Below are 27,352 nucleotides of genomic sequence, written 5' to 3'. Positions count from 1 at the left end.
CTGAGTTCAATTTGTAACAATTTACATAAATATTAATTTCATTTCATATTAAATATGCAAAGTAAGTATCATAGAGATCCATATTTTTGCAGCAACAGCATCACAAGCAGATGTCAGAAGTGACTTTTGTAGAAACCTAGAGTCACTTGAGTAAGCACTTCCTAAGAAGGTACTATATGGGCATTTCTTTAAGGTTAAGCCAATAATTAAAGACTAGTTTGTAAAGGTCTCACATCCATAAATAGGTATCAGTTTCCAATAATAGCTAACAGCTCTGAAAATCTATTCTCTTCTCATAGCCAAACAGGCCACGGAAAGCAAAGACAAAATTTTAAGGCAGAAGTTCTATTCCAAAGACAATGTTAAATATCACCGAAAGTACAAGATTTCTGGATATTAATCCTGAAAAGTCCAGGACAGAACAATTCCTAGTGAAAGAAAAAAAAAATCAATCAGCAGAAACTAGTATGCTTATTTTAAACTAGACAGAAAAAAACTGATTGAATGTTTTCCATTGCCATTTCAGCCCTCAAGGTAAACTAGACTAAAAAACAGACACCCCATAGGCCTAAAACAACTTTCATTAGAAAGGCCATAATAACAGAATCTTGCAAGTCCAAATATGTTTCCCTCTCCCATTTTTATCTCCTAGAGAAAAAAGAGAGATTTTTTTTGTAAATGTCTCTCTTTTTATGGGCTTACGTTATGTTTATCTATTTGTTGCCTAAATAGCAGATCTTCCATTTCACCATTAAAGTCAACTTCTATACTTTCTACAGATACAAAGTCTCTTGATGTATCACACCAAAGATACAGAGAGATTTTATTTCACTTTATACTTTTATACATACCATCTATGCTATGTTATTGGATACTCTGAACAGAGATGATCTTTCATTCTATCTACAGCTGGAAAAACCTTGGCAGAAATCCTAAGGCATCACTTTCAGTCAGTTTTAAAAGTGATGACTATAGTAAGCTGAATGAATCAGTAGTCTCTCAGTACAAAAGCTGCTTCCTGCTATTCCGATAAGTGAAGCCAATAGATGCAATAAATCGACTGAACTTCAAAAACAAACCACAGTCCTGAAAAAGGCAGCAGGTTCTACTCTCCATTTTATGAACAGAAACAATCAAAGCCAAGTGTTAAAATGAAATAACATAAAATGTGGACAATTGCAAAACCTATGAATATAAACTACAAATCCAGGCATAGCGTGGAAACAGTACTGGTGACTTATGCTGTCTACATACCAGATGGGAAATACAATTTCAGTCTCCTACTATTTCTTACTGATCTAAACTCCCTGTTGAAACAAAGTTATGAAGCCAGCTAACCTCAGGAATATTTTAAAAAGAAAAAGGAAAAAGAAAAATTAATCAACAATTGGAAAAGATCTTGCAATGTTTCAAGGAATTCTTGATCTTGTCTTAACAAAAATGAAATATAGACTATTTTTTTCCACAGAATTGTCTTTGATATAAGTTTTCACAACAAGCCAACATTTTTCGGAGAAGGATTTCAAAAGTTGAAAATCAGTCAACTAAAATTAGATTAAATGAATGAAATGAGCATTTCAAAAGAAAAGTTTGCAGACATTAACATCAATCAAACCAATAGATTTTTGGAAATTCAGAAAAAAATGACACAGTTTTAATAAAAATTAAAAGGAAACTCAAAGAACCTAAAATACTTTATGGTGCTTTACTTTTATTTTATTTACAGTCAAAACAGAAGTAGAAAGTAAATGCTTTTATGACAGAGAAGCTTTAAAGTACAGGACTGTGACAAAGACACTGAAGTAGATAAAGGAAATTACATTCTCAGCTTAATAATTCAAAGTATGATATCTAGATCAAAACGTATATTTTATTTAGAAAAGTACTGCAGGAATAAAGAATCCAGGAAAAAAGAGCAGCTGACAGAGGCTATGTAGAATAAATACAGAACTCCAGGGCACATTCTAATGACTCCATCATTCAAACATTGCTTTCCAATTCTTAATAAATTCATTTAAAAGACATTCTTTTTCTCAAACTGATAGTGCTGTTGGAGCTTGCCAATTATAGTCCAGTCCAGCTCACGCCTTTAGAAGGAGACAGTGCAGCTCCTGCAGGGAATATCCTCTTGCAAATACTCTGATGCCTATCATATCAGGAGGCCTTGTCTTAATGATCACCAATGGCAGACAAATGGTAAAAATTGCAGCTATTTTTTGTTCTCATTCATCTTCGTCCAGAACAACAAGTGGCACTCCAGGTAGTAAATTCCAACTGTAGATCACCATTCTCATCTACTGGAAACAAAGAGTTAGATGATTTCTTAAACAAGAACTGGCATCCAGAGCTGGGATTTTGGCTAAATATAACTACTTTTGTTATATTTTCTGTCAGAAAATATAGAAAAAGAATTAAAATCTAGCAAAGATAGTCCTGATGAAATAATCCAAATATAAATATATAAGGCTTCATTTCTTCTCTGGACATTCAGATCTCTTGCTTTTCTCATTCTGTAATAAGTTACACTATCAACAGAATTTAGTTTATATGAATTGAATGGATATTAATAGTTCGATGAGAAGCCTTCTGCATTCATCTGGGAATGGCAGTTGCCTTTGCAATAAACCAGGAATTCCAAGATGACTCTGTTTTCATACTTCAAAGAGTTTTAACAAACTTGAATTGCCCAATAACTGGGTGAAAAGTTCAACCAAGCACCCAAATTAACTTAAAATTGCTTGAGTCAAAGAACTGTACCTCTGAGTACAATAACCCTTTCCTTATCCATAATGACATTTTAGAAGAACCACTTTACTGTTTTCTGAAATTGATGATCTCCCCATTTGATTAGCGCTTTGGGCCACTTTTGGAACATATTGTTCTGTTTTCATTAAATGCCTGGGTATTTTTCAGCATGTTTGATGCCTGTTGACTAATACCATATAGTGCCATTGACCCAAATTCTACCTATCTTTCAGTGGGGAAGAGTTCTTTCATTAGACTGACATTATACTGGATTCAGAATTTGCTTTAAAACTAAATCCTAATGAAAGCATGTCAGTTATACCAAGAATAGAAAATATACAACCACTGCTATCATTGCTCCATTCTTCTCCACCTCTTCCCCCTCTTCCTCTGCTCTCCAAACCATTCTTCTAACTATGCCATAAAATTTTGCCACCTTCCCTCAGCCCCCATTTTGAAAAATGAAACATATGAGCATTATAGCATGGCACTAAAACAGACTAAACTAATTTTGAAATCAAGGGAAAATATCCACCCCTTACCAAGAAAAACAATATATATTATGTGATACTCTGAATTTAAGCCACTGTTGTTTAATTAGATGTGCTGCTGAAGTGTGTGTCTGTGTCTGTGTGTAGCTGTGTCTGTGTGTGATTATTTTCCTTCAGGAATTACCTAAAGGGAGACATGACTTTTTCTTCACATTGCTTGCTAAGGATGATAAGGTTTAGATGCTGTCAATGTCACCATTGCCATTGTGGTTTTTTTTTAAAAAAAAATGAAATACAAACTAAGGATAGCATGGAATAAGCAGTGGGATTTGAAATCTGTAAGTTAACAACATTTTTAAATGTTTTCATTTTTTGGAGTTCTATCAGTGGCCCACTTTGTTTGCTCGAATGGTTATTTGTAAATTATCTTAAATATTCAGAGCATTGTAGCTTCCAGTTAGTTCTGGTGAAGTGTTATATCCTAAGTGACATTTTATTGATCTAAAAACATTTCAGTAGATACTATAATATTGAAGATATATGAAAATGTTAACTTAAGTTCATGGGAAGATACCACTTATAAAAGACCACCAGCAAAATAAATGATTAGTCTCTTTCCATTCCCTTCTCTGGGTTCTCTGTTTTGCAGGTATGAAATACTATCAGCTGCGAGAGTGAGTTTTTTTCCAACACACATCAGATTAAGTTCTTAGTTCTGAGAATCTAAGCAACAGAACAAATATTGAGTAACAGCAGGAAAAACAAAAAATCAGTGCAATTTTATGTATTCATAAAATATTGCCAAACTACAATAGATTAATAAAACCAAATAAAGCCAAATATAATACACAAGCTTACATAAACCTATAAAATGTGTTACAAACCTTGGGCAAATGTATTTCTGTATTCTGCAATACGGTAGATTCATATATCATTATGATTTCATATAACCTTTAAACAGTACTATAAATCCTTTTTTAATACCATTGGGATTTTTTTAAAAAAATATAATTATGCCCATAAGGCAATACCAGATTTTCAGTGCTATTTATGGCTTCAGGGACCATTAATTGCTCATAGAATATATAGCACAAGAGACTCTCATCATCTGGGATGTAAATCATCCACAAAAGTATCCTAAAAGTTAGCAACATACTGTATCTAGTGAGCTGAATATTGTTGGTACTCACTACATACTCACATACACACACACCTCTGAAAAAAGCTCTAATGCTGGGAAAAGTAGAAAGGAAAAGAAGAGGAAAACAACAAGCAGCAAGATGGATGGCATTAGTTACAGTGGTGAAGGGTACACTGTTGAAATACCAGGGAATGATTGTCGTGGATAAAATCTATTAGATTGAACACCAGCTTGATGGTACATGATCAATCAATTACACACACAATGGATATAAATTCAAATACATAAATCCATAGCGTGTTATGAGCCAGTATACTATGGATTTCTTCTATGATGAACTTCTATAGAGAGATGAAAACTTGTAGGATCTGCCCTTATACAATTGTATCATTATAGTGTACATTGTTTTCTGTTAATTCTGTTTTTAAATTCTATTGATACTGTAGGAGTAAATAATCTGTTTCTAAGGAACTTCACTGAATGGTCATACTTTTATCCATTTTAACATAACTGTTAATATGACATTCATTATTTGTTTATATTATATTATATACAATCTTGAATTTGAGGGGCCCTTGGCATTCTCTGAGCTTGGTTGTTGTCTTGCAAATGTTTCATTACCCAAACTAGGTAATATCAGCAATGCTAATAGGGAGTGGGGTTTTCTCTCATTTTACATTTTAGTGGCTTGCCCTGTCAGTATTGCTGGGAAGTGGTCTTGGTGATGCTTTGGTTGGGCTGTTTCAGGTTAGTTTGTTTGGCAGTTCCTTGATTGGGATATTAATTGCTTATTGATTGTTAGTCTAATGTTAATCTTGGTATTAATCTCTGCTCATCAGTGTCGATTACTCAACAGGATGTATTCTGGTCTTTTTATTCCCTTTTTCGCTTGTTGATTGTCTCTTTTGAATGGTATGTAGATATTGTTTGTGTCTATGCTTGTTGATGGATAATTTCTCTAGACCAGGGGTGTCAAACTTCCGGCCCACAGGCTGGATGCATCATACTAAAAATATCACCCACCCTATTTCCAGCAATGGAAAAAAGTCATGATTTGTTGCGACATGTCACGTGACGTTGCGAGTTTGACACCCCTGCTCTAGAGTTTTTAGACTTGACTTGGTTAGGATGTTCACAGTTTCTCTGTTGAAACTGTGGGTAAGTCTGTCCATGTGTTATAAAATTAAGGAGATTTCATCATGTCTTCTGACTGCTAGTCTGTGTTCATCGATATGCTTTGCTAGTCTTTGCTTGTTTGTTCTACATATTGGTTGCTGCAGTCCTTATACTGTATATTGTAAATGACTCTGGGTTTTTTGCTTCTGGGGATGCTGAGTTTTTGGTTTACTTGGGATGTTTTGAAGACCTTTAGTTGGTTTATGTTGATGCCGTGTTTATGTTGTTGGTGGTTTCTGAGATGTTTTTGATATTTGACAATGTTATCCTTTTCATAGCTTGTGTTGGTTGTGCTATACTGGGTTGAGTGGCCAGGAATGTTGATGAAGTTGCATGGATATCCATTTTGTTGGAAAAGGTATAAATTATCAGTTTCCTTTTTCTGATATTCAGGGTTGCGTAGTATGTTTGTACTCATCTAAATAGTGTTCTTTCACAGCTTCTCTTGTGGGAGGTTGGGTTGTTACTTAGGTAGTGAAGCACTTGGTGTGGGTGGTTTTTTTTTTTTTTTTCAAAAGACTTGTGTAAGCAATGATCCCATAGATGTTTCTTTGATTGATTGATATATTTCTCAATTGAATTGAAAATATTTGATTAGGCAGAGATTGAAAAGATTCATGATTTTGGGTGTTTCAATCTTGGTAAGATAGCTTGGGTAATGAAACATCAGCAAGAAAACAACTAAGCTCAGACAGTGCCAAGGAGCCCTCATTTCAACCTTGAGCTACAAATATTTTTCTGCATCAGAATCTTGAATTTTATAAACATGAAGTACATTTTATGTAGGACTTTCTGCTGGCCACTACAGAATTCCCTGGGCTCAGCTAATATAATTTAACAGTAATTCATTTCTCCTGATGCTTGTTTCTTTCTTTTAGTCATCATCATTAAGGATGGATAAAAAGCCATAATCTACCTTGGTAATTGTTTCCATTATCAAACTATTCTTACTGTTAGTTTTTCCTAATATTGAGTCAGTCTGAAAGTAGGCCACATCAGGAAATACACACCACAAGAACACTAGAACTCTGCTTTATTGTTGTAGGATATATTAACAGAATCTTGAAAACCTTCCAGGATTTTTCTCTGCCCGCTTTCATATCATGCAGGATCAAAGCAAAGTTATTTTTAGTATCTTTCTCAGAACTAAGCCTTTGTTTGCTTTCATTTTTACTCTCTGTTCTACTAAAGTATCTTCATTCCTTCATCAATATTATCTTATCATTCTTCTATATATTCAGTTGAAATCTGACTTCATGTAATTGCTTGTAATCTGAACATGCCAGTAAAGGTTGAAAAAAATATTCCATTGTTGTAAAACTGTTCAGGGGCATTTGGAATCAAAAGAAGAATAAAAACGAATAAAAAATTAATGTGTTTAGGCCCTGACTTCAATCTAAGGAATTTCAAAAATAAATATCCATTGTTGAACCAAAAAGGTAAAGTACAAACCAAGGACTGGGTAGCAAAATTGACCTGTTGGTTTTACTTAGGTTTGAGAATTACAGATTATATTCTTAAATGCTAAGCATTGGCTTTGGTGGAACAAATGTTAGCAATTTATTATTCTACAAGCCTCTCTTAGGCCCTATAAACTTCTTTCTTAAACAGATGGTGCCTCTTGTATAGGAGTCTGCATTTAAAAATACAGGTTCTAATCAGCCTCTCAATCAACTCACTGCTTCGCCATCATCCATCTCTTTCTCTTCAGACAATGAATCTTTCATAGGCTCTAGCTGTTTTCAAGTATCTGAACAGCTGTCTTCATGTATCTGAAGATCTGTCATGTAGAAGATAAGGTAGAATTGTTCTGCCAGAAGACAAGACAAGAAGCAATGGGCTTAAATTACAAGGAAATAGATTTCAGTTGGATACCATGAAAAAAATCTTAACAAGAAGACCTGTTCACAATGAAAGGTTCCATGTGAGATGGCAAATTCTTCTTCACTGGAGTTGTTTAAGCAGAAATGTTATAGCAATGTATCAGGGATCTTGTGGTAGTAGATTCTTCACGGAACCGGAAGTATTCTCCAAATTCCTTTCTATTCCTTATTCCATTATTCCATTTTTTGAACTTGAAGATAATATAGAACAGGTCACAGTCTTCTGCGTGGCATTTCTTTCATTGCTGAAAAAAATGCCAGCCCTTTCCCCAAAATTAAGTATCCTAGTTTCTTCAATGTCTCAGCATAGGGCTTAACTTCCAGATTCCTTGTCAGTTTTGTTATCTTTCTTGACCCTATTTCAATTTTACTAAAACTTTCATAAAATATGGTGTCCAACTAGATCCACCCAGATGGAAAATAATGAATGTACACATCATTTCAGGCACTATGTCATGTGGAACATAGTCTGTTTGGTTATCTGTCCTTCCTAGCCCTCTGCTAACACTGTTTTAATGATGTCTGCAGCAGGAGACTCTTTTATTTATTTCTTATTGTGACTTTAAGTCCTAGGAAATTTGATAATGTTCAGAAATGGCTCAAGTAGACACTTTCTTGATTAATTTGAGTATACAATTTTGGGATGGTATAGCATAATCAGACTTACAAGATTTTGTTATTATAATTGACAATACTATACTTCCAGTAGAGTTGCTTTTCTGGTCTAGCCTGCCTAATGGAGATTGACATCATCTATGCTCTTAATTATGGTCACTTTGATATCATCTGTAAATCTAATAATTATTCAGTTCATTTTGTCACCTACATGATTAATAAAAAAAGGTGAAGAGAATGGGGCTCAGAGCCAAATCCAGATGTCCCAAATTTTAATGATTAACCCAGTTTAATGAAGAACCATTGATGAACATGCTTTGATTACTACAGTGAAGTTGTTTGTGGATTTATCTAATATTCATTCTTTTAGATCTTCCCATATTGTATTATTTCATCTCCAACCCATTATCTGCTACAGATCTTAGTAAATATAAGTCTTGACTCATTAAACAGCTCTGTATATGTCCAATTGGACATTCTATTTGAAATTATCTTTCACTTAATGAACTGGCTATAAAGATCATTTATCAAAATTGCAAATGTTTGAATACTATGGATGAATTTTCAGCTTCCTCAAGTACTTATAGTTCCAATTCAGATTGTCCCAACAATGACACTTTGTGATTTAAAAAAATACACAGATAAAATCTATTTATTTATATACTTATTTAATTTTTATGTCAGCCATCTCCCCTATAACATGTATATATTTTCATATGCATTTCTCCATAATTTGTTATCATTTGTACAGTTTTTATACCATAAGCATTTTGAAATGTAAAAATGTATGCATTATATATAAAGGTATTCTACTTATACAAAAATTCAACAAGTTTGAATTTAATGAGTCCATATCAAAATGTGAATGTGCTTTTTCCTCTTTCCAGTTAGTAGACACATGTAGTCTACATCACAGTGGCAAGCTAATTACTAGTTATACTTGGGATAAATGAGTCTACTAACTTATTTATCAAATGCAGAGTATAAAGTTGGAGGGATGATTGTAAATTTGCTATTAAAAATAGCAAAGCACTTAACAAACATTCAAATTCTTATGTCTTAATCGGTTTTGTCCTTTTTATTTACAAGTTAACATGTACCTTTATAGTAGTTATAATATTTTAAATCATTATAACAAATAATTTTCAGGTCTATGACTAAAAACTCCAAAACAGATTCATCCAGCTAATAGTATTTTTGATAAAAGTTCCATCTTCGATTCATACAAAAATTCTAATGCAAAGAAAGCTGATTATTTATATGTCAGGTCATCACTACTTACACTCCAGACCTCCAGACAATCTTGTTTATTCCCATTATAGGCTATTCTTTTCATTATTCCTAGTGCACAGAGGGCATTCAGTAGAAGGAAGAAACAGCTTAAACAATTTTAATGAGCTGGCAAGATGGGTTAGCTCACTGGCAAAAATATGTGAAAAAATATGCACATTCTTCCCAGAAGCAATGATGGTGGGAAGCTGGTTCACACAGGAAAAGAAAAGAAAAGTAAGAAAGAGGGAGTCAATGCACCACTTAATTCAAATGGCCGAATGATGTGTAGTGATTTACTAGTATATATTTTTCAGGAAATTAACTTGCCTCTGAAAGGGCCACTCCTACCATTAGAGAAAGTGCAGAAAGTAATTGCCTCTGGCAGTGGAATTAATAAAACCGTATGCGTCTGACCTCTTCTGAACTGCCATGGCGTTTTGCTGTATTCAGGTGCAGTGAATTTTGAAGTGTGGTGGCAGTGGTAAAATGAGAATCTATTACTATTGGTTAAGTTTTGCACATAGATATAAGCAAAAGACAACATTATTTGTTCTCTTTAGTTTCAAACAGTAAAATCTGCCTCAGCCAGTACATTTTTACCTGTACCTAAGGTTGACTTCAGAAAACCTTTTCTGTATTTCTTTCCAAACTGAGATACAGTGACAGGCTCTTCAAATCTGTTTACCCCATCTCCGAATTGCCTTCCCAGAAGATATGCCAGTCATATACTTTGTCTTTTCAGTGCACAGCTAGTTATTTTGCCATATATACATACATATATATATATATATATATATATATATATATATATATATATATATATATATATATATTTAAATATATTGATGAAGTAATAGTTTAAATTTACACAGAATATTTTAAAGTTTTAATTTTTAAACCTGGTTGAAAGCCAGTTTCGCCTAATGGTTAAGGCACCAGGCCAGAAGCCAGGAGACTCTGAGTTATAATCCTGCCTTAGACATGAAACTAGCTGGGTGACTTTCAGCCTGTCACTAAGTCACAGGGTTGTTCTTGTGGAGAAAATAGGAGGAAGGAGTATTGTGCGTATTTGCCACTTTAAGTTATTTATAAAAAATAATAAAGATGGAACATAAATACATGTTTATATGCAATTTGAAGACTTATCTAGTAAGTTTTAATTATTAATTTACATTCACAAAATTAAATATATGATTTTAAAGAATTGGCAGCTGCCCTACAAGAGACTCAGTTTCTTGACATACCAGATGGAATATCATATGACCAAACATTTGTCTAAATATGGTTAAAAGAATAGTTAAATCTTGGAAATGGAGGGATTTTACAGTAAGAGAAATGTGATCTATAAGTAGTATAGTATTTTTTTCTTTATTCTTTTCTTTATTTTTTATGATATGGGAAATGTAAAACTATTGGGATGATTTAAACGTATGAAATATTTTGAATATTTAATTGTAATCAATTTTGAGAAAACTATAATGGACAAGAAATGTTTTGACTACTGAGGGGAAACTAAGCTTAAATAAGAGTTCTGAAAACAGGACCTATAGTGATTTACATAAGATAATTTTTTTTTTTATTTTAGTGTTAAGAACTATATTTGCTTACTGTTGGTAAAAGGAGAACCTATTGAAAGAAGAGAGGACCAAGGAAACGTATTTCTAGTTAATATGTTGATTATGAAAGTATAGAAATTAACTACTATTCACTGTTATTAAATATATGAACCCAGACAACATTTGTTTACTAAGCATTAAAGATTGTCATTCCAAAAAAATCAATAAAATATACTAAAAAAAGAGAGAGAGAGACTCAGTTTCTAGTGAGATAGAAGTGTAATCAATCAATTTGTCAAAATAGTTTTGAAGGCCAGGAAAAAAACACTCAAAATAAATAGAACAAAACTCCAACTCATAGTAGCAATCTATTTGCCTTCCCACTTTTTCTTCTGTCTCCAGGAAAACTGAATATGTTCGGTTTGATCTATTTGCATATTTACAAGTCACTTTTATGCTCCTGAACATATGTTTCCAACTGAATATGAATTGGATTGCAGCTTGGTTCAACTTATTTTCCCATACACATTCTGTATTATCTATTTTCTAGTTTGGAGAGATTCCAAACGTTAGGATTTTTCATCTCTATAAATAAACCAACAGCCACAAACTGCAAGACCACACATAGTCTGTCATCTATTCTGACTTTTTCAGTCCAAAGCAGCTTTCTTCAGCCTAGTTTTCTAATTCCTAATCCAACACATCTGGGATACTACTTCAGGGAAGAATGGTCTAAAAATGCAAATAATACCCTGCATATTTAAAACAGTATGTAAATTCACATGTGTGTTTTTTATGTTTGATTTTTACACTGACAGCAATGCCCAAATAAATATAATCAGTTTGAATGAGCACTTGATAGATCTATCATTTTATTATAAAATGTGTCACTTTGTTTCATATTTGGAAAACATACTTTTGTCTTAGATTTGACATAAATGATTCATAAAAATTAGAAATTTCACATTATGAAAGTCCTACCCAAAAATTGACAGTTCCAGGGAATGGAAAGATGGTGCTACTCTATAAGAGCTTCAACTTACAGCAACCTACATACATATCAATATGTGTGCACATGCCATAGTATAATCTATCATGGAAAAATTTATTGATTTATTAGTTAGTTAGTTAGTTAGTTAGTTAGTTAGTTAGTTAGTTAGTTAGTTATGTAATTTTAGGCCACCTGACTCCACAACTCTGCAATTTACCCTTAAAAATAAAATCATCCCAAGCCTACTTACTAATTTTATATAGTAACTTAGCAAGCACAGTCAACTTCCTAAGGTGAAAAAAAAAACTTAAGTTCCACTTTACAGGAGGCTTTCATTCAGCACTAATACTTTGCAATGGCAGTATTTATCTTTGTGTGAGGTCTTTTTTATTTTCTGACAGAGGGTTGAGGCAATTGTTTTATCAGAACCATGCTGAGTTTGCCAGCATTCACCACCGAAAGTTAGCCACATTAGGAGATCATTGTGTTTTTCTGTCACTAAATTCATCTTGGTATCCTGAGTATGATACTTATGGCCATCCATGTGGATACTTTCAGGATCATCTTTATTTCCAAGAATACATCTCCTCTCTACGTGGGACCTATAAATATTATTTGGGAGAAAAAAATTAACTATGAATACTTTATTCATGGGTAGATAAGCGTCTCTACATCACCAAGGACAAGGTCAACTGTGTGACTAGGATGCTAGAAAATTATACCAATTTGTCTGCTGATAAAGTTCCTTGTGATTGACTACACCCAATATGGCAGATAGTTTTGGACCAATTATATGCTACCAAATTCTTGATATGCCTACTGCCCTACAAAAATTGGACAGGGCAGGGGAGGGGAAACTGATTTAATGTGTTCTCCAATAAATTCCCAAACCAGCCTTCCAAATGCATTACTCCATAGCAGCATTTTCAGATTACAGAAATTAAAATTAAATTGAAAGCTTAGTTATCTAATTTCAATAACTGGCTTGCTTATTATTTATTTATTTATTTAGTAGCCTGTTCAATATTTGTCCAGAAACTATACTAAACTACCATCCATCAAAACTCCATAGGCTATAAATGTAGTTTGTTTGAGTCTAATTAATTTGGCTTTTTTCCTTCTTTTCTGCTTACCTAGTATTTTCATAGGCCAGAAATCCAAGGTAAATCAGACAGAAAACATAACTAGATCAATTAATTCTACTTTATTATAAGCGACATTAAAAGAATTTTGCAAGTTGTCAAAGCAAGAAAATTTCATCTTTCAGAACCATGACACAAGTCTGAATCTCTTGCTATCACTTAAGGTGATCCATTCCTAAGTTTATTTCTTTGACTGGTCCCCCCTCTCTTGTTTGAGTGTTTCCTGGGCAGAATTTCTTCCCTTTCTCCCATCAGATCATTCTTGCACATACCAGTACATAAGATTTGTTTATATTCCATTCATTGTGTGCAAAACCTTGCTGGGGTGGTGAAGAAGTCAATGATCCTCATAGGTATACAGAATTTATTATTTTGATTGACAAGTATTTCAATGAAAGTTTTCTTTAATTCCCTAGTTTCTTGTTATGGCTGCTATCCCTCATATACACAAACAGGTATTTTTATCCATGCTCAGTTTTAATGTGAATAATAATCTAAGAGGAGAGGATTACATACCCTTTTCATCTGTTGGGTTTATTGTGCAAAAATATAAAACATAACATTTCTTATAATAAAGCAATTAAAGCCACACCATCTTCATGTTTTTAGCTTAATTTCCATCTCATGGCATGATATTTTAAAGCAGGCAGAAATAAATGTTTGACAATGACATAAAAATAGATTTTTTATGTAATTTGTTTTTTTAATTCTGGAATAAATAAGCAAGAATCTCTATGTCCTACTTAAATAAGCCTAATGAAAAGTTATGCTATTTCTAGCGAAGAAAAGATAAAAAAGGAGCTACTGATAATTAAAACAACAAAAATAATAATGGAATTTAAAAAGGATAAAAGGATAAACATTGTATACACTTACAAAGAAATTCTTGGCCATAAAAAAGATCAAGCAATAGATAAAGAATACTTATCATGGACATATAAAATAATCTATTAGACAAAAGTGCTAATTAAAGTATTAATTTAAAAGAAAATAAAAGTAAAATGATGTTGATGAGAGATCCTGGGGATTTAGGATTATTGACAGAATTGCAAACCAAGCAAGGAAATGAATGAGCTCCATATATTCAGTAGTGTAGTCCATATTACCTTTATTTATTGATTTGTTCATTTACCTAGTTACCGAAACCAATCCTCTCTTTAAAGGGCTATCAGAAGACAATCACCTGTTTCAGAAGTAGTCATCCCAAAAATTTTGAATTAAAACTGTATCTATTCCTTGCTGCTGGACATTTTGGCAGGGATTTCTGACTCCTGGATTCCAGAACATGTGAACATAAAACAAACTACCTGCATTATTAAAAATAATCTCAGAGAACTTCGGGAAGAGTTCTTCTGGCTCTATTTCTCCCAACTAAATTATCTAAGCATCACGTCTCTTGTTCCTCTGGAATGCAGCCCCTTCCTCTTGGGAATCCAGACTAATTCACCACATAAAATAATTAAATTGCAAACAAATCTATCTTCAGTCTTTGTTTCATATCTGCTTATGTGCAGCGTTTTTTTTTAGAAGCTCCAATGTTGACAAGAATAATAGCTTTCCTGATAACATATGCAGTATCAGGAGCTATTTGTGCTGGTGGTATTAAAGGATATTTCTTTCTTATCTGATGATCACTTAATGGTTTACATCAGAGGTCCCCACCTTTTCTGGATTGGTGGCCTAGAGAGAAAGGGAGGGGCAGGCGCCTTTATGTGTGCATGCACACATGCAAAGTGGGCCGCAAGTGCATGCATGCAGCAAACGGGGCTGCAAGAGCAATGCTAGCACCCATGTTACGGTCACAGCGACACTAGCATGAGTGGGGGGAAACGTGCACACACACACACACACACATTCTGGCCAGCCACTCATATTGCCCAGTGGCCAATAGGCCACAGTCCGGTAGTGGGCTGTGGCTCACAGGTTGGGGACCCCTGGTTTACGTAATTTATGCGAATCAGAGTTCATTGTAACACACTTTTACCAAAACATCAAAATAAATGAGCACAAATCCTAGAAATATGAACAATTCCAATAATGTTAGAATTAAAATATTAGAACTATACTGTGTTCAGCTGTGGCCATTATACATGGTCATAATGACTGATAGCCTTAATAAGTTTATACTACCCAGATTTACATAATTATTCTTTAAAACTGCCCAGTTTTTCACTGTATCTTATAGTATTTTGATACATTAAAGCTTATGAATATCCCCAATAAATAGGATCAAGGAAGGACACACAGTATTTCATATGTAATTATAGCCAAATAGTCTAAATTGTATAATGTCATACTGTACAGAAAACTATCCAAAAAGGGGAAGTGAAATATTTGCTATTTTGGTTGGCTGATCCTGCTGATTATCTTTGCAGTTGGCACAGTTGAAAGGTGAGAGCACATGTGGGAAATCATGTTGCTCTAGGATCAAGTCAGAGAAAAGATACAATTAAAAAGACAAGCATGTGGCAGCCAGAATAATTCAGAGTGCAGAAAATTAAATGCCTGTTAACAGTTCCCTGACAGGCATTAACAAAAAGCATGAATTAAATAATTACAGATTTGCTATTAAAATTATTCCACAGAAAATGTATTATGACATCCCTAAAGTAGACTATGTTTAGACAAATTTTCTTCTTTCCAGTTAATATTTTGTGATTAACTTTGTCATAAACATATTTCTGATTATGAGAGAGACTATGATTTCAGTTTGTCACTTTGAGTTCAATAAGTTTGCTCTTTGAAAGGTATGCTTAGAATTTCCCTCTTAGAGATATTTGTTTATGTTTGTAATTTATTCATATAGAGATGTTTTCCCCAATTCACCAAATAATCAAGTTAACACTCCATATTAAACATGGAATGGAAGCAGTAATTGATTAAGTGGTGCTGTTAAATAACTAAATTGCCATAAAATATCCCTAAGTATCTCTTGCACTGAAATTAAGATTTATTTTAAAGTCTTTTAATGTCTTTTGAAGGTTAATTTTAAACTTATTGTTAATGATAAATATGTGTTACTTCTAAACAGTAGGTAGCAAAAGACCCATGGCTTGCTGTAATCTGCTAGCTTTAATAAAAAGATCATTGTATTCTCTCCAACATTCTTTAAGTGAGTTTTTTTTATAACACAGACTTACTGAATATGTAAAAGCACTTGACAATAGGTTTCTCATTTCTTCCCAATATTGGTAAAAAAAAATAGCCCTTTTTCTGTGCACACTAGACTGAGCTCCATTAACATGAAAAACAAACAAACAGTATGTTAATGCCATAGCTGCATGCACTGGTATTCTCCTGACTTCTCCATCTTGAATTGTTGTTGTTGTTAATTGCGAAGTCATGTCCGACCCATCGCGACCCCATGGACAACGTTCCTCCAGGTCTTCCTGTCCTCTACCATCTTCTGGAGTCCATTTAAGTTCACACCTACTGCTTCAGTGACTCCATCCAGCCATCTCATTCTCTGTCGTCCCCTTCTTCTATTGCCCTCAATCTTTCCCAGCATTAGGCCCGTTTCCAGTGAGTCCTTCCTTCTCATTAGGTGGCCAAAGTATTTGAGTTTCAACTTCAGGATCTGGCCTTCTAAAGAGCAGTCAGGGTTGATCTCTTCTAGGACTGACTGGTTTGAACGCCTTGCAGTCCAAGGGACTGCATCTTGAATTAGAAAGGCTATAGAAGTTTTCTTACCCATTTCCACAAAATGCTGACAAAAAGATACCTATTAATTTTGGATAGGTATCCCTACTGGATCGAAAATACCTTGAAAAATAAGTTCCCTTAATTCTCATTCAAAATATGGTAATAATTAATGGATAAAAGACATTTAGAAAATGAATGTGCAAGGTCGTAAAAGCCAGAACTGTTCATTGATCACTATTAAATTACAAGTTCTTCCTTGGCCAGGAAATTCTGACATCACATTTGTCATTTGTTCTAATTTTAGAATTTTAATTAGCAGATCACCAGACTCATTAAATCAGCTTCAGCAAAAATATTATTTTTGGAAATAATAGCTAGGTTAAAATAATCAACACTGCCTGTTTCTTAAATTGCTAAGGAGAAAACATTATACTAAACAAAGAGGAGGAGAAGAAAAAGTAGAAAAACAAGATTTGACACAATAGCAGCATTTTATATTCTTAGAACTGTCATTTGCATTTCATTCCTTTGAATATATTCCTTTCACCAAATACATATTTTAAGACAACTTTTTCACTTCTCTAATTCATATTAAAAGTGGCTTCTCGCTGATTTTGAAAAACTGCTTATTATGATGTGCTTCTTATTACACATTTTTTTCTTTTTCTTTTTTTTAACACTGAACATTGCTGATTAGATATCTGTATCTTTACAGAGTTTTAGACAGCAGGGATAGTTAGATTTTTAAAATAAAACAGGCAAGATCAAAACTTTTAGGTAAAGCATTCAAAATGTAGTAATATTCACATTTGTGATCCCTGAACTATGTCACATTAAGAAATTTATGGGAAGCCACTCATTGACAAACCAGTGAAGCAAATCTTGGACAGATGGTTTCTTGCAAATGTGAAACGTTTAATTCACTGCTCATATCTCTAAAAGAGATTTTCTAGCAGTCATGATGGATGAAAGTAGCTCTAGTATTATACTGTGGATAATTATCTTCATAATATATCTGCTAGAATCCTCACCACATTCTTTCCAATATCTAAAAGAATTCTTACTTTCAACCTACAAGGTTAAATGACTGCAATAAAATATGATGACAACAAAAATATGCCCCAATTATATCTCCGTGATAGCAAAATAATGAAATGGTCAAAATTTGTCCCTATGATTGTGTTAGTGTTGTTGCCTATTATAATTGTTTCAAGCCAAAAGGGTTGAATATAAGAGGTGCTCATATCATGCAAAGAATCCAAATAATGTACATTAGAGTCTTTAACACATTTCAGGCCCTGTTGTCAGGAATTGATGGAACAGTTCAGACAGAATAAGCCTTGCCTTTATTACATACCCTAATTGTATATGTGACAATTAGTGTGCCAGAAGCTCAAGACATGTTCTAAGAAGGTCAAACTTTTGACATGGAAACTGCCTTGTTGAAAAGGTCAGCTGATTATTTTTGAATTTAATGAAATGTATTGCTAGGCAGTAGGATGTACCTAAGTACCATTGATCTAATTAAAACTAATACCAGCTTTGTAATATCAATTCATTTGCAAATATAAAGCAACTTTTATTCTTAGGAAAGCCTTTGACTTGCAGAAAAAGAAAACAAAGATAAAGGAGAGAAAAAGTGAACAGTTGTCTTGATGAGAAAGCATCAGTCAGGAACTTATCATCTCATCACTAGGGAGCACAATAGATGACAAAATGAGTTTGGATGAAAAATATCAATTGCTGTAATGAGACAGGGTATTTTAATTGCTATAACCACTCAGTGATTAGACTAAGTGCACCACATCTTTCATCTGGGTCCATAAAACATAATTTGGAAATGACTGTTTGAACCTTCCTTTCAGCAGTCCCTCTGAGTGATTTTTAAAAAAATGTATAATTCTTGTGCTTTTAAATTACGCACATATCAATGCATGTAAAACAGATTCATTTTTCAGTTATTGTGTATGTGATCTAGTTGGTAAGTCAAGAATGGATGGTGCCAATTCTACAGTTATATTTGAAATAAAATCCAGCTGTGCTACCTTGGCTTCATAAACATGTTTTGCTCCTTCCAAAAATCTTCATAGAAAAAAGGCAGACAATACTATCAGACAAATAGACACTTTCTTTTCTTTTCCTGCTATGAAATATTGATTCATTTACTCTCCCAGTTCTTTTTTCTTTGTTTGTTTGTTTGCTGGCCTTTTAAAAATTAACACTAGAGTCAAGAGTATGAGTAATCCCTGGCTTATGATCACAATTGGGACCAGATTTCTGGTTGTAAGTCATTACAATTACAAGTTGAGGCTCCCATATGACCAGATCCAATTTTATATTTTTTGTGATGGCCATTAAACAAATCTCTGTAGTGTTAAGTGAATGCTGCAGTAGTAATGTAAAACCATCTTTCCAAATTGACTTTTTTTTGCCCCCAAAAATTGCAAATTATGGTCATGTGACCATGGGGTGCTGTAATCAATCAGAAAGATGAGCAGGTTGCCTGATGCCTGAAATGGGGTCACATATCCACTTGGAGGAGGAGAATGACATTTTACAATGGCATGAAGTGCTTTACTACACACTCATCCACAAGGCTACCACATCTAATGAGCTTCACAAGTCCACATGACTACTTGATAACTGTAAAAAGAGGCAGAAAATGCTAGCTTTTTGCTTCCATCCAACAGTTGCCTAAATTTTTAGAGATATGCCATCTCTTGAACTATCTTCTCTCCATTTCTCTTTTTAGTGCTTTATCATCTTAATTTTTTTACCTTTCATACCCATTTTACATATTCTAAGCTGTACTTATTATTTATCTAATGTTATCTAAAATAATGAAGTTCAAGAAGGACCGTCAGATTTCAGAAAGAAGTTTGAATAAAATTCTTAGTACTTGGCACATACTCTTTTTAGAATACATGAAGTAAAAAAGTTGTAGTTGAAACTTCTGAGTAAACAAAATGGCAGTTCTTTCTCCATACCTAGAAATTGTTAACAGTGTGATCCTAGGAAAGAAAACATCCACAAATATTCACCAATACAAAAAAAATCATATTCAATCTATTCTATTTTTCTTCAAGTTGTGTAGAATGTATAAACATGCTTCAAATCTTTGTTGGAAATGTGAACAATATGAGGGGAAATTTTAAACATGTTTGGTAGACATTAAAAGAGCCAAAAAATGGATACAAATACATACAGAATACATTCAGAATATTTTAAAGATCAAAGTACAACTGAAACAAGAGATTTTTTTCTTTTGAAACTAATAGACAGGGAACTTGAAAAAAAGTAATGAAATTTTGTTTTTATACATAAAATCTGCAGCAAGACTATTACAGGTAGTCCTCAACTTAATGACCACAATTGAGCCCAAAATTTTTGTGACTAAGCGAAAATTTTATTAAGTGAACTTTGCCCATTTTACGGCCTTTCTTGCCACAGTTGTTAAGTAAATCACTTCCCCATTGACTTTGCTTGTCAGAAGGTCTCAAAAGGTGATCACATGACCTTGGGACACAGCAACGGTCATAAGTATGAACCAATTGCCAAGCATTCTGAATTTTGATCACATGACCATGGGGATGCTTTAAAGGTCGTAAGTGTGAAAAATGGTCATAAGCAGTGCTTTTTTTCTAAAAAAAAAAAAAAGGTGCCAGAACTCACACCCATCATACAACCCGCCTTGCCTACCCTACAAAAAAGGTGCCGGAACTCCATTCTGGGCATTCTATGAGAAAAAAAGCCCTGGTCACAAGTCACTTTTTTTAGTACTTTTGTAACTTTGAATAAACACTAAATGAACTGTTGTAAGTCAAAGACTACCTGTATTTGCTCAAAAGTGGCAAAGTTTGACATCATCCACAGTGGAAGAATGGGTTGTAGACATGGCTAAATTAAACTTCTTGATCAGAGAAAAGACAATGCTTACATTTACAGTTGACTGGAAACTGTTATAAACTTTTTTTTGCATGAAACAGAAAAAATGCACTTATGATAGGAAAAAAAGTGATCTTTTGTAAACATAGAATAAGCAATAATAGTAATCATGCTTATATTTCCTGTAGAGGTAATTGGAAGCTTCTTCATTCTATTTCTTTTCTGTATTTTCTTTTTGCTTTTCTTTCTCTCTTTCTTACTTTGTTCTCTCTATTTTGTACTAGTTTGTGTTAGTTTTAAGTTTTCTTTAAAACTTTTAATAAAATTTATTTTTAAAAAAGCAATAAGAGGGCCAATGTCTTGTAGATATTCAAAAGATAGACCATTAAATACTATTTTTCTTTTTTCAAAAATAAAAACTAACATGTGTTATTGTTGTTTCTTCCTTCTGAAGAAAACTTCAAAGTGTGTGTACATTTAGGTGTGTATATAATTGCCCTAAATGGAGTAATAAGAGAAAGATGAAAAGACAGTAAAGAAAGTAAGCAAGGAAATGCTGTCCTTTTGATGAGAAAAAAATGCATTATATATAAAACAGTATATTGGTTAGAATAGTTTTATGAACTTAAAAGTTGCAATTTCTAAAAATATGTAACACCAAGTTATGACACCATAGCTAAATAGGAACAAAGATTCTACATACGCCATCTCTCAAACTCTTTTATCAGAGTTGCATGGCCCTTGGTTACACACAGCTAGTTATATTACAGCAAACCTACAATATTCTGCCTTAAGCTTCAAATGCTTCTATGGCTGTTTCAACCTTCAAACAGGATGAAGATAATTATATTCAGGATATGGTCCTCCTTTCCATACTTGTTTAAAACAAAATCAAAAGATGCATATAATTTTAATCTTTTTTCTTCTGAAGCTTTCTGTGTAAAGTGAAATGATGGAATTCAGTGTGCTGTTTAGGTAGAACACTGAAAATAGAATTGGGCTAATTGATAACAGTTTAATATTCTGTATAAACTGACTTTATGTTTAATGAACTAAAATCTGCATTGGAATAGAAAAGATTTGGGATCTAATTTTTGGAATTTTTTTAACAAAATGATATATATTATCAATAGAAAAAAGAAATACTTTTAAATGAGTAATGGATACCTCATCTTAGAAACTTTAGAAATGTTATGAGAGAAAACTACAACATGCAGGATTCAGGGAACTGCTTTATAGAAATTTCATGAAACACTTTGGAAGTACCCACTGATTTGATAATAAAAGAACTTTTCAACTTCCTTCAAATACAACTTTACTAGAAGTTTAAATAAAGAATAAACACTAACAAGAACTAATATTTGAAAGAGAAAAAAACTGCAGAAATCAAAGAAAAGGAAAAAAGGATTATAAAAAAGTGATCTCCAATTTTGTTTTACAGTAATTTTACACATGATTATAAATTTACTCTATGATTACAGCATTGTTTACATTTTGCCTATAATCTATTATTTTTATCTTTATCCTAAGCATATATCATTTCTTTTTTTTTTCTGTTTTCCACAAAGAGTCAATAATACATTTCCAATCATTATTAAATTTAGACAATGTCCCATCTCTAATTCATACAGTCATTTTGGCCTTTTTCTAATGCAAGTTCCATCATGCTCACTATCCTTTCTTTTATTATGGATAAACTTTTCATCTTAATATTCAATGTGCCAAATAAGAGAGCAACGGAGACAGACAAAAACAGAGAGATGAGATTGGATAAGTCAAGTTGAGATAGTTATGGATTTTCACTCCTGATTTTTCTATTGTGCTAAACTGCCTGGCATCACCATCTTTTTCAGAGAATACTAAAATTTTCTCTTTATCCATATTTTATTCTTCAAGCTTGTATATTGAATCAAAATATTGCATGAGAGATTGCCACAAAGAGCAGGGGGTCAACTTATTTACCAAAGCACCTGTAGGCAGGACAAGAAACAATGGATGGAAACTAATTAGGAGAAACTTCCTAATAGTGAGAACAATTAACCAGTGGAATTTCTTGCTTCAAGAAGTTGTATTTGCTTCATCACTGGATGTTTTTAAGAAGAGACTGGACAGTCACTTCTCTGAAATGGTGTAGGATCTTCTGTTTGAGGAGGGGGCTGGACTAGAAGACCTCCAAGGTCCCATCCAGCTCTATTCTGATTGATAATTAATCTGCCAAAAGATGTCAAGTATTAGCATAGCATGAAAGAATAAGCATTCACTTCAAACGAGAAAGGTGTTTGTTGCAACATCTATTGCTTAGATTTTCTTTAACTAAATGTACTTTTTACTTCTGGCTTAGCTTTTTCATTATGTTTTTTTAATTACAAACAAAAATTCCAATTATTTTTCACTTTTTACTTGGAACATAAGTAAATGATTAAGATTAAAGATTCAACAAGCAGAGACTTAAGTGAACCATTTAATACAGGGGTCCCGACCTGTGGGTCTTGGCCCACTACTGAGCTGTGGGCTATTGGCTATCAGGCTGCTTAAGTGGCTGGCCAGTGTGCACATGCGTGTTTGTGCATACAGTCCCTCTCACATGTGCATCGCCACAAGTGTCACAGACGTTTGCGGCAACACGCATGCATGCGTCACCATGGGTGTTTGTGGCCCACTCATGTAAGCATCGCCACATGCATCTTGGGTGTTCGTGGCCCCACTAGTGCAAGTGTTATTGCAGATGCTCACAGCTCCACACACACAAGTGCTCACAGCCTTACTTGTGCAAGCAATGGATGTTTGGGCATATGGATGTGCATGCGTTCACCCCCCTGCACAAACCCATCCCTTCTTTCCTCCCCCCCCCCCCCCGGTTTGGGGCCCCCAACCTTGAAAGATTGGGAAACTCTGATTTAATATACTGAATTTTGAATAAGATACAGGAAACAAAACCAAGAAAAGAAAAATAAATTGTAACTTTTTAAATTAATCCAAAGATTCATTCTGCTAAAATGCACTGCTTTTATCATAAGCAATTGTAATATTCTGTAAAAAATAAAACACTCGGGAAATGTCTACTCTTTTTATAATTATCTCAGATGGAAACACTATTAAAGTATATGCTGTTTGTTTGGTCATTGCTGCATATTGTCCAAATTTAAGTTCCCAGATATTGCCAGTAATTTTATTCTTACAGCCATGATTATATTAACATAAATTATTATGTTTTTGTTAATATATTCTAGAATTATACCTAACCCAGGAAGGCATCTTGATAGTAATACAATTGCTTATCTCACCAGAATATAAAAAGTATATATTTCTCTCTCCCTTTTTCAGCACTTTTTTTCCTTCTTTCATAAACATGTTTCATGAACATTTAAAGCAACTTCTATATTCTATTCAAAAGAGACAATCACAAAGCCGAAAGGAAAACAAAAAGATCAAAATTCACCAGCAATCAACATCCACTTAAACAGAGATTAACACCAAGATTAATGCTAGAACAAACAAGAAATAAACAATAATCCAATCAAGAAACTATGAATTCAGACAAACAAACTAACAGTAAACAACAAGCTAATCAAGGAACCATTAAAAACAGTCCCACCAATACTGACCAGGGCAACTTGCTGATGTATAAAGAAAAGAAACCCCACTCCTTTCTAGCACTGAGTTCTTCAGAGCAAGTTCAATAAGAGATGCCAAACCTAAAACAAAATGGGCTATTACTTCAGTTCTTGTTGTTCTGAGCCCTTCACCAGCAGTCTGAGTAGCCAAAAGAGGCTTTATGTATGTTGTGCATGCCAAAATTACTTCCAGTTCTTCCAATCACCTACTGAAACTGCTAGCAAGGCTTTGGGAAGACACAAGAGGCTTCTGCAAGGAATATCATATCACCTCTCCATTGCAAAGCACAGACAATCAACTGCTAGATAATAGGATCTCTCGACCCTTCCATTCCCACAATTCCTTGCCTTAGAAGGTAGTTTTTCAAAACAAAGGTACAATAAACAATATCCTTCTAAGTATGAACCATAGACAAAGTTTTCTTTTGATTAAACATTGTATTGCATATCCCAGTTGAGAGTCCAGTGCTAATATCTGGATTCTCCTAGATTTGCCACTCCTTCTCTTTAATAAAATTGCATGCAGGAAGATGAAAAAATGACATGTTTTTCCTTCTGGAGGGGTTTGACATGCTAATAAGAATGCAAACATAGTGATGAAGAGGAAATACATACAGTCAAATGAGATGCAATCTTGCCTGGTACCTGAATTTCCAGTAGTCCTGCTCTTCCCCAAGTCTATAAATAAATTTTAAGATCCCATCATAACCTAAGAAAACAAATTTTTGAATGGCCCTGCTAAGCACTTTCCATAAAAATCATCAAAACATTACATTTAGGTGTTTTGCACTATATAAGTATGAAAATAATGCTAAAATGTTGGGCCTTCTCCTGGTTCTCTGTCATGTGCAAATCTAACCTGGGATTATCTAAAATAGGGGTAGGTAACCTTGGCTTTTTTATGACATGCGGACTTCAACTCCCAGAATTCCTGAGCCAGCATTGATTTGGCTGTTATGCATATTTGTCAGGATTCAGGTGCTATACAGGTGAAGTCACTGTGTGCTATCTTAAAGCACTCTAAATAGGCAGTTCAGTCATTCCTATAGAAAATCTTGATTCTGTGGTCATCCCCTTTGGAGTAATCACATCAAGTGTCTCTGTAACTTATCGGGAGAGTTCTTAAGCAGATTTCTTTCTCTACTAACAGTTTCTTTCCAAGGGCAAAGGTCAGGAACTTTGAAATTACTTCCTTTTTTTTTAGCTCTTTGCTATAAAATGGCTATGTCTGCACAGTATTAATTTTGCGGCTGGCTGTGAATTGGTGTCCTAAAATAATGGACTAAAAGCTCATTCCTGCTTCATTTTATGAATGTATTATTGTCACAGCATGTAATTACAATCATTCACAGTGTGAACATGGGTCTGAATAGTAAATTGTCCTGAAAACAGACTTCTCTTGTGAATTTATGAATTTTTGCAAGCTTACCTCTCAGGATGATTAATATTGTATCACTATTCAACTTGCAGTTCATTCAGCAGTGCAACCACCATATCTTCAACCCCCAGAAGTGAAAAAGCATCTAACGTACAGTTGGAAATAAAATCTTATGACAACCTAATTAATGGATATTGTTCCTTCGTAGAATGAAGATGCAGAAAACTATAAGAAAAATTGCTACAAGACTCAGCCTCCAATACTACTAAAGCTAAAGCAAAAACATGTTCTGAAAAGTAAATCATGTCTTTTCAATTTCAGTTTTTCTCACTTGCCTCAGTAATAGTTTTTATAATAAGAAAACCAGTATCTATAGAAAAAATTGATATTCACTGATGACCCCTAATTCAATCTTCTACAGATTTATAAACAATAAAGACCAATTACATTTGCTGTTTTAGTCACAGTGCAGTATAAGCATGCATTTTTAAATCACTTAGGGAAAAAAATTCATCATGTAATGAAGAACCCTAAGTGTTGCCTTTGTAGTGAAAAGGATGAAACAACTGACCATTTGATCAGTGGCTGCAGCAAATTTTCACAAACTGACTCTAAGAAGCATCAAAACTTGTCACTAGAAGCTCTGCCAATGAAGATTGTGATTTAAATGTATCAAGAACTGCTGGAACCATCAAATGAGGGGGTCAAGATCCAGAGAGAAACCTTACCCAGAACATGCCTGATAAAACAGTCATTGAAAAGAAGAAAGTTTGTCTAGTTCATTGATGTTGCTATAATTGTTAGCCTTCCCAGTTAAATCAGACAAGAAACATGAGTAGATGAGCTAATTCTACTTTACTGTAAGACTATATTGACAGAATCTTGCAAGTCTGAAGATACCAATCTGCTGCCACTTTTAAAAGCTTGATCAATAAGAGTGGACCCTTCCTAAGTTTCTTCCTCTAACTATAAAGCCACTCCCCTTCTATCTGATGAATACCTAGGAAACATCCCTTCCCCTCATCATTCTCACATACCATTATATACCACTGGGTGATTCCAGAATTGAAGAAAAGCCATTTTTCTATAATACTGGGACTTCCAAATTGAAGTTGAATATTTATGGAAAAAGAAATCCACTGTTATACTAATCATGACTAGTACCCTTGGACCAATACCTGAGGACTTCCTCGATATTTGGAAGTTTTGAATTTATCAAACCTAAACAACCTACTTTTACCAAAGGGAAAACAAACCTTGCTTGGAACTGCCTATAACCTCAGATGCAAACTTAATAATTCTTAGGTCTTTGATTAAGACTTGAATTATTAAATTTTCAGCAGTCTTGAACTATGTATTCAATTATAGCTTACCAATATAATAATACTAATATAATTACAACAATAATATCAATAATATAATATTTATCATAAAATAATATATAATAATATTATAATATAATAATTAATGAGAACTACTGGCCAAAAGAGACATGGTAAGGTAAAGTATTACATGGCCAGTACACACAAAAAATTAGCAAGCAATGGCTAAGAGTAGGACAAATGAAGAAAGAGACAGAAGGGCTAATTCTGGCTGCATAAGACCAAGCCTTAAAAGCCAGAATCAAGAAGTTTGCAACAAATAGCAAGTACTGTTTCTGCAAAGAAGCTGAAGGAAAAAGTGGATGACCTAGTTTAAAGATTACACAGATTGACCACAAACAATGGCATAGCATAGTAACAACAATGGTCCATTGAAATATCTGCAAGCAATGCCATTTATTTGCAAGCAAGAACTGGTGGTACCATAAATAGGCAAACT

At 33.7% G+C, this 27,352-nt stretch overlaps 1 long non-coding RNA gene across 1 annotated transcript in view; it reads right to left on the bottom strand.

Moving 5' to 3' along the window:
- Positions 1-1,694: 1,694 nt before the first annotated feature.
- LOC120303814 overlaps positions 1,695-27,352 on the bottom strand; it is a 47,060-nt gene continuing 21,402 nt past the window's right edge. Inside the window, exon 2 of the long non-coding RNA XR_005555542.1 lies at positions 1,695-2,297. This is a non-coding gene — a long non-coding RNA (uncharacterized LOC120303814). The remainder of the gene's footprint in view (positions 2,298-27,352) is intronic.

This window comes from Crotalus tigris, unplaced genomic scaffold (assembly GCF_016545835.1).
Source record: "Crotalus tigris isolate CLP2741 ecotype Arizona unplaced genomic scaffold, ASM1654583v1 scf7180000024506.7606697, whole genome shotgun sequence".
In the NCBI taxonomy this organism is placed as follows: domain Eukaryota; kingdom Metazoa; phylum Chordata; class Lepidosauria; order Squamata; family Viperidae; genus Crotalus; species Crotalus tigris.
Note: the sequence above shows the minus strand (reverse complement) of the source record. Positions and strands in the feature narration are given on the sequence as shown.